Below are 12940 nucleotides of genomic sequence, written 5' to 3' on the forward strand. Positions count from 1 at the left end.
TGTGTTAGAAAGTTATGCTGCATTAAATCTCTTGAGTAGTGTGTTAAATACAGTTTTAGGTTATGAAAAAATGTTAAAATAGAAACTATGCTATGTAAGATGCTTTTTTTAAAGAAAGGACTCGCAGCGTGACAGCAGCCACAGGACACCTGAATCTTTCAGAGAAAGAGAATTTATTGCTCCATTATCAGAAGAAACGAACTTGTTCCCACCTCGAGGGCACTGTCAGGATTCAGAGGAAGAAGTTGACACTGCCCAGACAGAATCCTGTGTTTGAATGGAATTTATGCATCATGAAGTGTATGAACATACAACAGGCTGTTGTTTTTAAGGGTTAATCCTCTGTTAACGTGGGTCCTTTTCGGGCTTGTGCTGACCAGTAAAAGGTACCCGGCCTGTCCGTAACTCTTTGTCTCTACTGTCTCATATTGTCCTAATCCAAATTGTCCAAATTAATATTACTCTAATTGTATTACTATTTTTATAACCATTTTATTACTATTTAATTTTTAAAATTTTAAAAACAAGTGATTGGCGTTTTTCACACAGGGATGCTCTCAGCGTTTCCCCACAGCCTCTCCGTGTGCCCATCCACCTCCAGATGCTGCTGCCCACTGGGTTTAGCATCATCCTTCTGAGAGAAATAGTGGATTTGTTTTTCCAAACAAGCTGTGGGTCTGCTGGTGGATAAAACCAGCACTGGGAGATAAAAGAAACAATGGGAAGGATTCCACTGATTGATGAATGGGAAAAGATATTTGCTTTTACAAATAAACTTTAGGGTTGCTGATAAATGAAATGAGACATTGAAAGATGAAAGAAACAATGGGGAAGGAAACCCACTAAATTTCATAAAAATGAAAAGGGAGGGTTATATATTAGAGGGAAATCTCTGGTATCAGGTGTTTTGGGAAGTCTGAACCTCTCAAGTACCAATGGGGAAAGAGAGAAGGGAAATGTGCCCAGGAAACTGGGATAAAAAGGAGGCTGCATCCTCCAAAAATTGGAGAGACCCCCAGGGGAATATCCCATGGCCTCTCCCTGTATTTGAATAAAATAAAAAGGACTCCTCTGTCTCCTTTTTGGACATAACCCTCTGGTGTTTGTGGATTAATTTTCCTAACACTTCTTCAACTCAGAAAAAGCTTTCTGGAGTATGGTTTTCTCTTCCTTTCCTTGTTATTAGATTTTTCTGCTGCTTTACAGCATCTGCCATAATACCTGTCTGCTTTTATTGCTTTGGAAATTACTGTATGTTAATAAGGTGCTTTGGATTTCCTGCATCCTCATCCACACAGGGATTGGAGACACTGCAGTTCAGTGGTGATGGAGTAATTTTAAAGAAAAAACAAAAGGAAAGAAAGGAAAAAGAAAAGAAAAAAAAAAGGAAAAAAAAGAGAGGGAGATGGGAAATGTTACAAATGCTGGAGTTTAAATCTGGAATTATTTTTATGGTATATATTCTTTTATCTCCATGAGCTAGATAAACCAGCTTGGAGGGTGAGTTGAATGAATTGTGCCCTTGGACTGGGACACTGCAGCCCAGGGAAGCCAAAGCAGTGAATGGATTCAGGTGGAAATCAAGGTCCAAGGCAGGTGTCAGCCTGCTCAGGCTGAGGGGGATAAATGTGGCTGTTGGAGACACTGAGGTGACAGCAGGGCTGGTGCTCACCTCCTCTACACAAACACAACATCTTGAAATGTTCCTTTGCTGTTATAATTTCCCAACTCAAACCTGTTTAAAGAGCCAGTCCACCCCTGCTCATGGAGTATTGAAGCCAGCTTGGAGGTGTTTTTATTTAATCTCTAAGCACAGCCAGGAATCCCACAGGGTGCAGGGATGGGATTCCTGTTCCTGCAGCTGAGCACATGCTCCCGTGTCTCAGGACTTTAGCTGCTCACAGTGACCCTGAGATGTGTCAGAAAGTCTCTTTTCCCAGCCTGGCACTTGAAGAAGGAGTCAGAGCTCTTCAGTTCTCATTCTCAAGGTTGTTTATTGTATCTTATCTATAAAATTCTTTCTCCTGTCCTGCTAAGGTCCACTCAGCAGGTCAGACAGAGGCACTCTGACCACCTTGGGGTGGTGTTATCTTTTTTATACTAAAAACTCCATGTACAATATTTACCATAACTTCCCAATACCTATCACCTATGTCAGACACTGAGCTTCTACTCTAAACCAATCCAAAAGTGCCAGCATCACAGCAGAAGATGGAGGCCAAGAAGGAGAAAGGCTGGACATGCCCAGATTCCTCCATCTTGCCTCCTGAACTCCCATTCTAAAAACCCCAAAAAATCCATTTTTCACCCTGTGATAAATTCACTGTCATTCTACTTAAACTTTCATGGCTTGTTCTTCATATAAGGTTGGTAATTGTTTTTTCCAAGGGCTAAATCAAAGGCACAGGGGTCAGGGTCTCGAGTCCTCCAGGGCAGCCAGAGGAATTTCCTGGGTTCCCACACCAGTGCCTGGCTGAACAGGGCCCTCAGAAGCTTGAGCAGATGATGCATCTCTGATGCTACAAGCACAACCAGGCCCTCCATTTATATTGACTAATCTGACTTTAAACTGTGGCAAAACCACTGCTTGTATTATACCTGCGAGCCCTCCTGCATCCATCAGATTTTTCAGCTGCAACAACAGCTCTAAAGGATGTTTGGAGTGTGCAGGCTGAATGTTTGCCTATAAAATATACATGTCTACAAGGAAAGCTCATTTGTAGGTTGTGTGGCTCAGGGCAGGAGGAATGAGTGCCCATTCCCAGGATTTTCACTGACAGAGCTCAGTGCCCTGGGCACAAAAAGGAGTCCCTGCCTCGGGGACAGGAGCTGTGGGTGCACAGGGTGCATGAAAATGGGAGGCAGAATCTGCTCTGACATGTAAACAAAGGAGTTTTCTTTTTCTTCCTTCCTTCCTTCCTTCCTTCCTTCCTTCCTTCCTTCCTTCCTTCCTTCCTTCCTTCCTTCCTTCCTTCCTTCCTTCCTTCCTTCCTTCCTTCCTTCCTTCCTTCCTTCCTTCCTTCCTTCCTTCCTTCCTTCCTTCCTTCCTTCCTTCCTTCCTTCCTTCCTTCCTTCCTTCCTTCCTTCCTTCCTTCCTTCCTTCCTTCCTTCCTTCCTTCCTTCCTTCCTTCCTTCCTTCCTTCCTTCCTTCCTTCCTTCCTTTTCTTTCTTTCCATATAAACCATCTGAATTTCCACACTTCCTGCCCATGCTTTGAAGACAGGAAGGGGGAAAAGGGTAGATGCCTGTGGTTGAGGAGGGCAGGTGTTGGACTGGGAAGTTTTGATGGATACTGAAGGCCCATCCATGTTTTCAGCCAAATATAAATTCCTTTTGCAGCACACAGATCATTGGAGGATGATATGGGAACAAAACCCCTCAAACCTATTTTGTGTTGCAGATGGGGAAATTTTTCACATTTTTGGAAACTCCTGGGTATGGCACAGGACATTTCACATGATCACTCAGATTTCCAGCACATGAAATGTGGGCAATGTGTGTTTCCCATAGCAAACACATCCAGCTTGGCAGCTAAGCCCCATCAATCCTTATTTAACCTGCTAACCACAACATCAAATCTTATTCCAATACTAAAAACTGTTAAAGTTTGGCTTTGCACTGGGCCCTTCCTGTGCTCTGGGGGCAGTGGAGCTGTGCTCATCCTGGTGCCAGCTGAGCTGAGGGCAAAGCTGTGTTCTGGCAGTGCCCAGGGGCTGCTGGGGATGTTCTGGCAGTGCAAGGATGGATGCTCCTCAGGGTGCTCACCCCTGTGACACCAGCAGGATCAGATGGATGCCAGGGGAGGGCAGAAGTGATGGTTGGGGCCATGAACGTTGGTTCATCACCTTTTCTCACAGATTTTGGCAGGTCCTGCATGCCTCTGAAGCAGGAATAACCCTTCAGATTGTGATAGATGAGTAATGTGATGGTACACTCTCACAATTAAAAGGCAAATATCATGGATATATGTTAAGAGAAGTTTTATAGATTTACAGTTGTGTTTAACCCCCCCTTGTGTTGTTATCAGGGGGTGCCCTGGGTTTGGGACATTTGGGAGGGTGGCATTGTCACTATGGCAGCCCCTGAGCTCCAATCAGGGTGTCAGGCAGTGATCTCCACCACTGGGCAGTGAAGGAGTGGATGGACAGAACTTTGGGAAGGGCTAAAGGATCAAAAGACAAAACCTCCACTGTGTGGGTGAGCACATGGTGGGAAAAATCCTCTGCTCCCGGCTCTGTAATATTTTCTCTGTTCAGTCTTCTGTTGTATTTTTGATAAGGCTTTAATAAACTTTTAAAATGTTTTGGAAGTGAGTAGTGTTTCTCACAAGATGCACAGATTCCAGTGCCCTCTCCCCAAAGCCATGAGCTGCTGCACTGGCTAAAGGGCTCAGTCACACTCTAACAGCAGCCTGCTCTGATCTTTCTGAGCTTGGAGAAGAAAATTTCTTCACCTGAGAGGGTGGTCAGGGAGGTGGTTGAATCATTGTCCTGAAGTGTTCAGTGTGTGGATGTGGTGCTCAGGAACACGGTTTAGTGCTGGGCTGGCAGGGGTTGGACTCGACCACAGAGGGCTTTTCCAACCTCTGAAATATGATAGAAACCATATTTCTATGGTTCTGTGATCAGCAATGCCTTTAAAATATTCACTGCCACACAAATGTACCACCCAAGGCAGAGGTAGCATTGAATCTCCTCTGAATCCACGGTGTCTCAATGGGAAAACAAGGGTACAGCACCTGTCCTCCCCTTGTTAATTATTTCTATCTTGTCTTCAAACATATATCTTGTTTAGGGCACACCAAGTCACAGCTAGATTAGGTTACAGCAAGGAAACAGGATTATTTTAAATAGATAATATAAAACATGTCTATGGAAACTCTAGGCTAATTGCATTATCTATGGTACATTGTGAGAGAATTATCTATATGGTATTAGGGGGTGGAAACCTGCCAAAATGCTCTTTAAAATGGGAGTGGGTTCTAACAACGAGTCACTCATCGGGCACAAATAAATTAAAAGGCAGGAGGCTTTGGGGCTGATCATTTCTGACTCTCATTTTGTCTCCCTGCAACCACACATTGATGGTTAAATCATAGAACCGTGGAATGATTTGGGTTGGCAGGGGCTCTAAAGTTCATCTTGTTCCACCCCTGCCCTGGGCAGGGACACCTCCACTGTCCCAGGCTGCTCCAAGCCCTGTCCAGCCTGGCCTTGGGCACTGCCAGGGATCCAGGGGCAGCCCCAGCTCCTGCCACAGCTGTCCCAGTGTTGGAATTCAGGACATCCCTCTGTCTGTCCTGGAGTGCCAGAACCTCTGCCCAGGGGGCTCAGAGACCCTGGCACAGAGCCCAAGACCCCTGTGACCTTGATTATGACCCATGGAAAAAATCACCAACCTTATATGAGTATCTGCAAGCCACAAAATCCTAAGAAGAATAATAATTAGTTTGTCACGGGGTGAAAAATAGATTTTTTTGTGGTTTTTAGAATAGGGGTTCAGGGGGCAAGATGGAGGAATCTGGGCCTGTCCAGCCTTTCTCCTTTTCTTCTTGGCCTCCATCTTCTGCTGTGATGCTGGCACTTTTGGATTGGTTTAGAGTAGAAGCTCAGTGTCTGACATAGGTGATGGGTATTGGGAAGTTATGGTAAATAATGTACATGGAGTTTTTAGTATAAAAAGATAACACTGCCCTGGGGGCAGGCACAGTGCCTCTGTCTGACCTGCTGGACAGACCTCAGCAGGCCAGTGAAAGAATTTTATAGGTAAGAAACAATAAACAACCTTGAGAATGAGAACTGAAGAGCTCTGATTCCTTCTTCGAGTGCCAGGCTGGGAAAAGAGACTTTAACTCATCTCGGGGTCACTGTGAGCAGCAGAAGTCCTGAGATCCCAGGGCCTCCCCACCCTCACAGGGAACAATTCCTTCCCCATCTAAATCTCTTTTCTTGTAGTTTAAATCCTAGGAACTCCTAGGAACCCCCCCAGCCAGGTGAGGGCTGATCATGTTTGCCATCAGACAGCCCTTCCAACTCCAGCCCTTGCTGCTCAGAAACAGCTCAGAGCACAGAGAGGCAAAGCCAGCAAATGCCACTTACAGTCAATGGCTCTGTTTTCATGAGACATTAAAGTTTCCATCGTAGTCTCTCCAATCTGGACCAAAGGAAAGTGACAAAATCTGTAATGATTTTTCTCCTCCTGCTGACAACTGGCTGGGAATAACAGTCAGCCACCAGCAGTGTTGTGGTTTGCTTGGAGCTGGAGCCCAACCAAGTGTCATCAGCAAGATCAGAGAAAATTTATCTGGCAGGCTACTAATGAACCTAAATATGACAACAAAAATGACTTTCTAATCTCCCCGAGAATTTAGGAACCGAGAAACCTGCTTGGAGTCTGGGTCTGGGGATCACACTGCCCTTAGCCCCACAGCTCACACTGCTGGAGGTGCAGAAGGAAATGGAAAAAACCTCCTGAGTCACCAGGAGCTTGGCTGGGAGAGCCCAGAGGGGGAGCTGGCAGCCCATGGCCCCCATCTGCTGCTGTCCCTGCCAGGCCTCACCGTGTCACCCTGCACGACTGACCTCCAGTTCCTCCTGAAGGAGGGAAGCAGACATTTCCTCCTTTAAAAAGGTTCTGTGCTCTCTTTGAACACAGAATCACATCACTGCTACAGCAGGAGGCTGCACACTGCACTGGGAGTGCTGGGGAGGGAAGGGCCCACCTGGGTTTTGCAGGTAACAACTTCTTGCTCAAAAATTGCATTTTTTGGGCTCTGCCGTGACTTCCTTTGCTGTTGTAATTTCCCAGTTCTCCAGAGAAGAATCCTCAAATAGCCACCCCTGCTCTGGCTTCTGATGCCCATCTCACACAGAATTCACAGAATCACAAGGTTGGAAGAGAACTTAAAGATCATTGAGTCCACCCCAGCCCCAAAATCTCAGCTAAACTCTGGCACCCAGTGCCACATCCAGGCTTTGTTAAACACACCCAGGGATGGGGACTCCAGCACCTCCAGTGGTGGATGAGATTGGGAATGGGAACAGGACCAGGATGGGAATGGGACCAAATGGGTCCAGAACTTTATCCCCTTTCTGTAAAATCTTTTCCCTGCTATCCAACCTGTATTTCCCCTGGTGCAGCTCGAGGCTGTGTGCTCTGGTTGTGTCAGTGCTGCTGGAGAAAGAGCCCAGCCCCAGCTGAGCACAGGCACCTTTCAGGAGCTGCAGAGAGTGATGAGGTCTCTCTCTGAAGCAGGGCATGCTTCACAAAGTTGGGAAAAACTGATGCCACCCAGGAACATTTGTCACAATCAGTTACTGAGCTCAGGCAGCTCAGAGAAATTTGGAACCATGTCTGTTGCCCTGATTTTTTAAGATTTTCTAAGCCTTCTGATGTTTACTTTCTTGTAATGAACTTTCTCACACAGTTTATATAATTAACTTACTGTTGTGCATTCTTTTATGGAAGATAAGAAATTTGATAGACTGTTGGTTTGTCCAGGTCATTGGAGAGGTGGCACTTTCACTGTCCACTTTTGGAAATCTATAAATGTTAGAGTCAGAAATGAAAAAGCTTCTTTTTACCTTGAAAGAGCAGCGTGTCCATGTCGTGTTATTTCATGTCCTACAGTGACAATGTCCCCACACTAAGCTCTGAATGTTATTTCCTCCCTGGATTTCCTCTCTGCCCCCAGCTTGCCAGCACAGTTGGTGCTCTGTGCCCAGGTCTTCCCCTCCCAGTGTGAGGTTTGGAGGCTGAGCCAGGCCCCAGCAGGGCCCTGGGGATGGCCTGGCTGGGAGCTCCTTGGTGCCAATTCCTGTGGTGTGTGAGGAGCAGGCAGGGCTGGGGCTGGTGCTGCTGGGAGGATCCAGCCCTGGGAGATGAGTGTGAGCTCTGCCCTGTGCTCCTGCCATGGCTCCACACTGAGATTTTCTCATTATCCAGGCGTTAATTAAAGACCTGGGGGGAGCTTCTGCTTCTCCTGAGGGATCAGAGGGAAGAGCAGCTCCTGCAGTGCCTCCTGCCAGTGCTCACAGAGCCATGGAGCTGCTGGGGCTGCTCACACACAGCCACTGCTTCACCTGAGTTACAGCTGCAACCCTGCACCGTGGCCCTGACAGGCTGCTCTGCTGCTGGTAACAGGCTCCTGCCAGGAAATCTGGGACCATTTACTCTTTAAATCTCTTCTGGGAGCTGATTTCTGTTCCAGCAGAGCTGCAGAGAGTTTATGAAACACGAGGATTGGAGGGGGAGCAAAACTGCCTTCCCTGGCATGTGAAGAAAATGGTGCAAAGAAAAGCAATATTCTCTGTGCAGCACAACAAGCTCCTGGCCTCCCTCTTCTCTTTCATGATTTAAATGCTCCAGAGACTTGCAGAATTTGCAGGGCAAATGCAGAGTGGGCAGGGCAAAGGGAAATCCCTTCCTAAGGGCTCTGACAGCACAGTCTGGAAAGGGACTGCTGGGGCAGGGGGAGGGCAATCTGTAGCTATGGCAGGCCAGAATTTTAAGAAAATATCATATCAGTGATGGTATAATCATCAGAAGGCAAAAATTGCTCACTTGGTTGCTTCCTACAGGTTTGCCTAGAGCCAGGAAAGTTTTGAAGGCGAGTTTATTCTTCATAAAATACAGATCAGAGGACTGATGTTGATGAATCTCATTTTAGTACAACTTTGACTAGCCAAAAGGGAGAAGGGGAATTTTGTATTTTTTTGAAGGAGTTCAGAACCTCCTAGATATTCATCAAAAAAAAAAAAAAAAAAATCCCACTGCTCCACAGAAAAAAAACCCAAAAAAAAAAAAAAAAGCTAAAAAAAATCTGTTTAGTTTTCAAAAAGTCTGAAGAGACCAACATCAGCTTTGTCCCCTAAGCCTGTGGCAAGGCCTTGGGTCATGATTTCCTTTGTGCTTTAAAGCTCTGTGCTGCTCTGTGTTCAGGCCCCATGGATGCTTCCCCAACATCTCATCCCAGTTTTCATCTCAGACACTGAGGCAGAGAAGCTGGAGCTCTCTGTGGCTCCCCAGCAGAGAAAAAAATCCATCAATCAGATCAGATATCAGCAAGAAATCCCTCCCTGGAGGGTGCTGAGGCCCTGGCACAGGTGCCCAGAGCAGCTGGGGCTGCCCCTGCATCCCTGGCCAGGTTGGACACTGGGGCTGGAGCAGCCTGGGACAGTGGGAGGTGTCCCTGCCATGGCAGAGGGCAGAATGAAATGGTCTTTAAGGTTCCTTCCAACCCAAACCCTCCTGTGATTCTCTGAAATGCCCTCCAGGGCAGCCTGAGCAAGGCCACAACATCAAAGCTGCTCAGCAAATGTCCCCTTTTCCCTGCACAGCACTTGGTGTGGCAGCACTTTGCTGGAAGGGAGCTGGCAGGCACAATTAAACCTGGCTTTCTATGAAATTTTTGCAGTTGCTACCCAGGCTGCTCTCAGGCCTCATGTATTAATTATCCTCTTCCCAAGCTGTTCTGTGGGCCTGTTATAAAGAGGGAAAGAAAACTCCCAAATTAAAAGCACATTGCCCTGATTAAATCTCTGCTCTGGTCCTTCTGGCTGCAATCACCTCGGTGTGGCTGAAAATCCTCATTTTACTGAATTCTGCTGCTGAGCCTGCCTCCCTGCCCAGGGAGGGAGAGGATGGGCTGGGGGGGTTTGGGTTTGCATCAGCCCTGAGAAGAAGCTGCTCAAGCAGCATGTCCAGCAAGCCAGGATGGTCCAGCAAGAGAAAATCTGAGAGAGAAATCAGTATCACCTGGAAATGTATTTTAAGCAAAAAAAAAAACCCCAAACCACAAAACTAACAACAAACAAACTAACTAAAAAACCCAAACCAAACCAAAACACATACACACACACAAAAAAAAACAACCAAAAAAAAACCAAACAAAAAAACCCCCAACACGCCCTCCCCCAAAAAACCCTGAAAAAATTAAAAAGAAAATAATTAAAAAATAAATGAAAAAAAATTCCTTGCAATTTTCTGTTATTTTCCCATTCTGCTCACATGGAAGTTCACCTTTCTCTGTTTAAGTGGACAGGACATTGCTGTTGGGGCTGGAGTGGGAGCCTGGCAGGGTTCTCCTGAGTTTCCAGGCTCATTTCCCCAGGGCAGGAGCCAGCAGGGATGGGCAGGAGCCTGTGTAGGTTGCTCCAGGGAATGAGCCAATAAAACGTTCACAGCACATGAGGCACTTGCAGGAGGATATGGGAATTCAGCTGTGGAGAAGGGATTTGAGAGAGGCTCCTGCCAGTTTCAAACTTTTTTTGGCAAGTGAGGGTTTTGGATTGTGCCACCTTTGAAAGAGGAGTCTGGGGAGGGGTGGGTGGGTGGGAATGGGCTCTGTGGGAGGCACAAATCACAGCTGGGCTGTTTGTGTTCCCAGATCCTCTGTATTGTTATTTATGCAGTCAATTAAAGAGCCCATGTGTGCCTGATGCACCTCTGACCACCAGAGCAGCACTCCCAGCTCCCTCCCCAGCTCTGCAAAGTCACTTTGCACAGAAATGTGCCCTTCTTGCCACCTAAAAAGCAAAATTTCTATCAAAATTCCATGTTGTTGAAATGCAGCTCGGGCCATGTTGTGCCTGGGGCCATTGGCAGGTTCCAGGGCTCATTAGGTGTGGGAATAGGAACCTCCCATTTGATACAGAAATGTTGTCAGGGAGGGCCATAAAGATTTCATCTCGGTCTTGGTGACAATAAAATGTGAGATTTGATAATAAGAACATGCTGTGACAGCTGCTTGTAGACGTTTTCTGGCCTGTAATGTCAATCTGCATCTCTTGTCAATGCTTTATTCAGCAGAATTTGCTGAGATGCCCTTACCTCCTTGCAGAAATGATGAAGGAAATAGCCCTTAGCTCAGCAAACCTTTCTGAGCAAGAGATTTTTGGTAGGATAACTGCCTGCAAACTAACCAATATGTTGGCTTTTTCTCTTGTATGAAATGCCTGTTGTTCCAAGATAAACTTTCAAATAAAATTTTCCATTAAAAACCTGCATGAAAAATGCTTCCATTTTGCTTGTCATTATTAATAACACTGCTCTATGAACAGGGGAACTAAGACATTAATCAAAACCCCTAATATCTATATATTAAATATCCAGCTTCAAATCTGATGTGGAAATGAATTTTTTAAAACATTGGTTTTCAATAGGAAGGTATCATTCTTGCTAAATGAGAATGAAGCCCATTATTTTACTTAAACAGTACATGTGACATAAAACATTAAAGACTTTTCAAAGCGTTATTGATTTTCTCATAAATGTGACAATTCCAGCAAATTACACCTTCAGAATATACATTACAATATAAATACCCTCACAGCCATTCTGGGTAGTGACCCTATTAAAAAAACCTGTTGCCAGCATGGATAAAAACCACTTTCAAAGCCCATATTCCCCCAAAACATTTTCTGGGCCAGGAATGTGCATCCACTCAGCCAGAAAGCCTCTGGCCTCCTTCCATGGAACGGGTGGGGTTGGATGATGCAGATTTTGTCTCGCCAAGCTGCAGTTTCAGCCACCTGGACAAAGGGCAGGGTTTGCAAGGGTGCCCTGAGCCCTGGCAGAGCATCCACCCCGACCTTGCCAGGCTTCCCTGGGCTCCTCCAGCTCCCAAATGATTCCCCTGCCCTGGCTCTCAGTGCTGTTGTGCAAGCTGTGAGTAAAAGAAAGAAATCTCTTTCTTTATGAAGATGTCTTGTTTTCTAGTGAGGAGGAGGGAGCTCCCCTTCTCCCTTTGGGACCCTAAAATCTGCTGCCTCAAACGCTGCTCTGCAGCCCCCAGACATGCTGGGCACCACCAACACCTCAACCCACTGCCCTCTGAGGCAAACTGCTGCAAACAAACCACACAGCTGGGCTACACTGGATCTTAGGAAGAGATTTTCCCCTGTGAGGGTGGGCAGGCCCTGGCACAGGTGCCCAGAGCAGCTGTGGCTGCCCCTGGATCCCTGGCAGTGCCCAAGGCCAGGCTGGACACTGGGATCTGGAGCAGCCTGGAACAGTGGGAGGTGTCCCTGCCCATGAAATGAGATGATTTAGGGTGAAACTAGATGGTCTTGAAGATGCCTTCCAACCCAAACCATTCTGTAATTCTGTGCCCTTAAATGACAGGCACAGTCAAAATTGCAGCCTGGCTGCAGTCAAGCCGTGCTGCAAAAACAAAACCCTTCCAGTTGTGTGCAGCAGCTCCTTCTCCTTGCCTGCCTCACACAGCTCCTCCAGCCATCCCCAGGCTTTCTGTCAGTGATTAATGCACAGCAGGAGCAGCTGGAGAGCCTCAGATGGAGCAGGAGATGGATTGCTTTGGTAAATGACAGTGAAAATGCCATTTTTCCCCCTTGTGAACACCCCAGCAGGCTCTGGAGCCATCCCAGCACTGTGGGGCAACTTTTATTTGAGGGCCACATTCACTGGGGATGTTTGGGGCTTTCAGAGGACACAGCTGCACCCAGGGTACTCTGTGGTGGTGTTTGAGGGTCCCCAGGATGAGGTGAGAGATGAGAATCTTGACTCCCTGTTTCAGAAGGCTGATTTACTATTTTATTATATATATTATATGAAAAGAAAATGATATATTAGAACTGTACTAAAGAAAGAGAGAAAGGAGACATCAGAAGGCTAGCAAAGGAATGAATAATAAAATCTTGTGACTGACCAGAGAGTCCAACACAGCTGGACTGGGATTGGTCATTAGGTTAAAACAATTCACATGGAACCAAGATGGTCATTAATGCCATGACCATAACCATGGTCATTAAGTAAAAACAATTCACATGGAACCAAGATGCACCTGTTGGTCAGCAACCTCCAGACCACATTCCAAGCAATCAGATAATTATTGTTTACATTTCTTTTCTGAGGCCTCTCAGCTTCTCAGGAGAAAAATCCTGGTGAAGGGATTTTTCATAAAAGATGTCAGTGACAGTAC

The sequence above is a fragment of the Molothrus ater genome, chromosome 14 (assembly GCF_012460135.2).
Source record: "Molothrus ater isolate BHLD 08-10-18 breed brown headed cowbird chromosome 14, BPBGC_Mater_1.1, whole genome shotgun sequence".
NCBI classification, from domain to species: Eukaryota; Metazoa; Chordata; class Aves; order Passeriformes; family Icteridae; genus Molothrus; species Molothrus ater.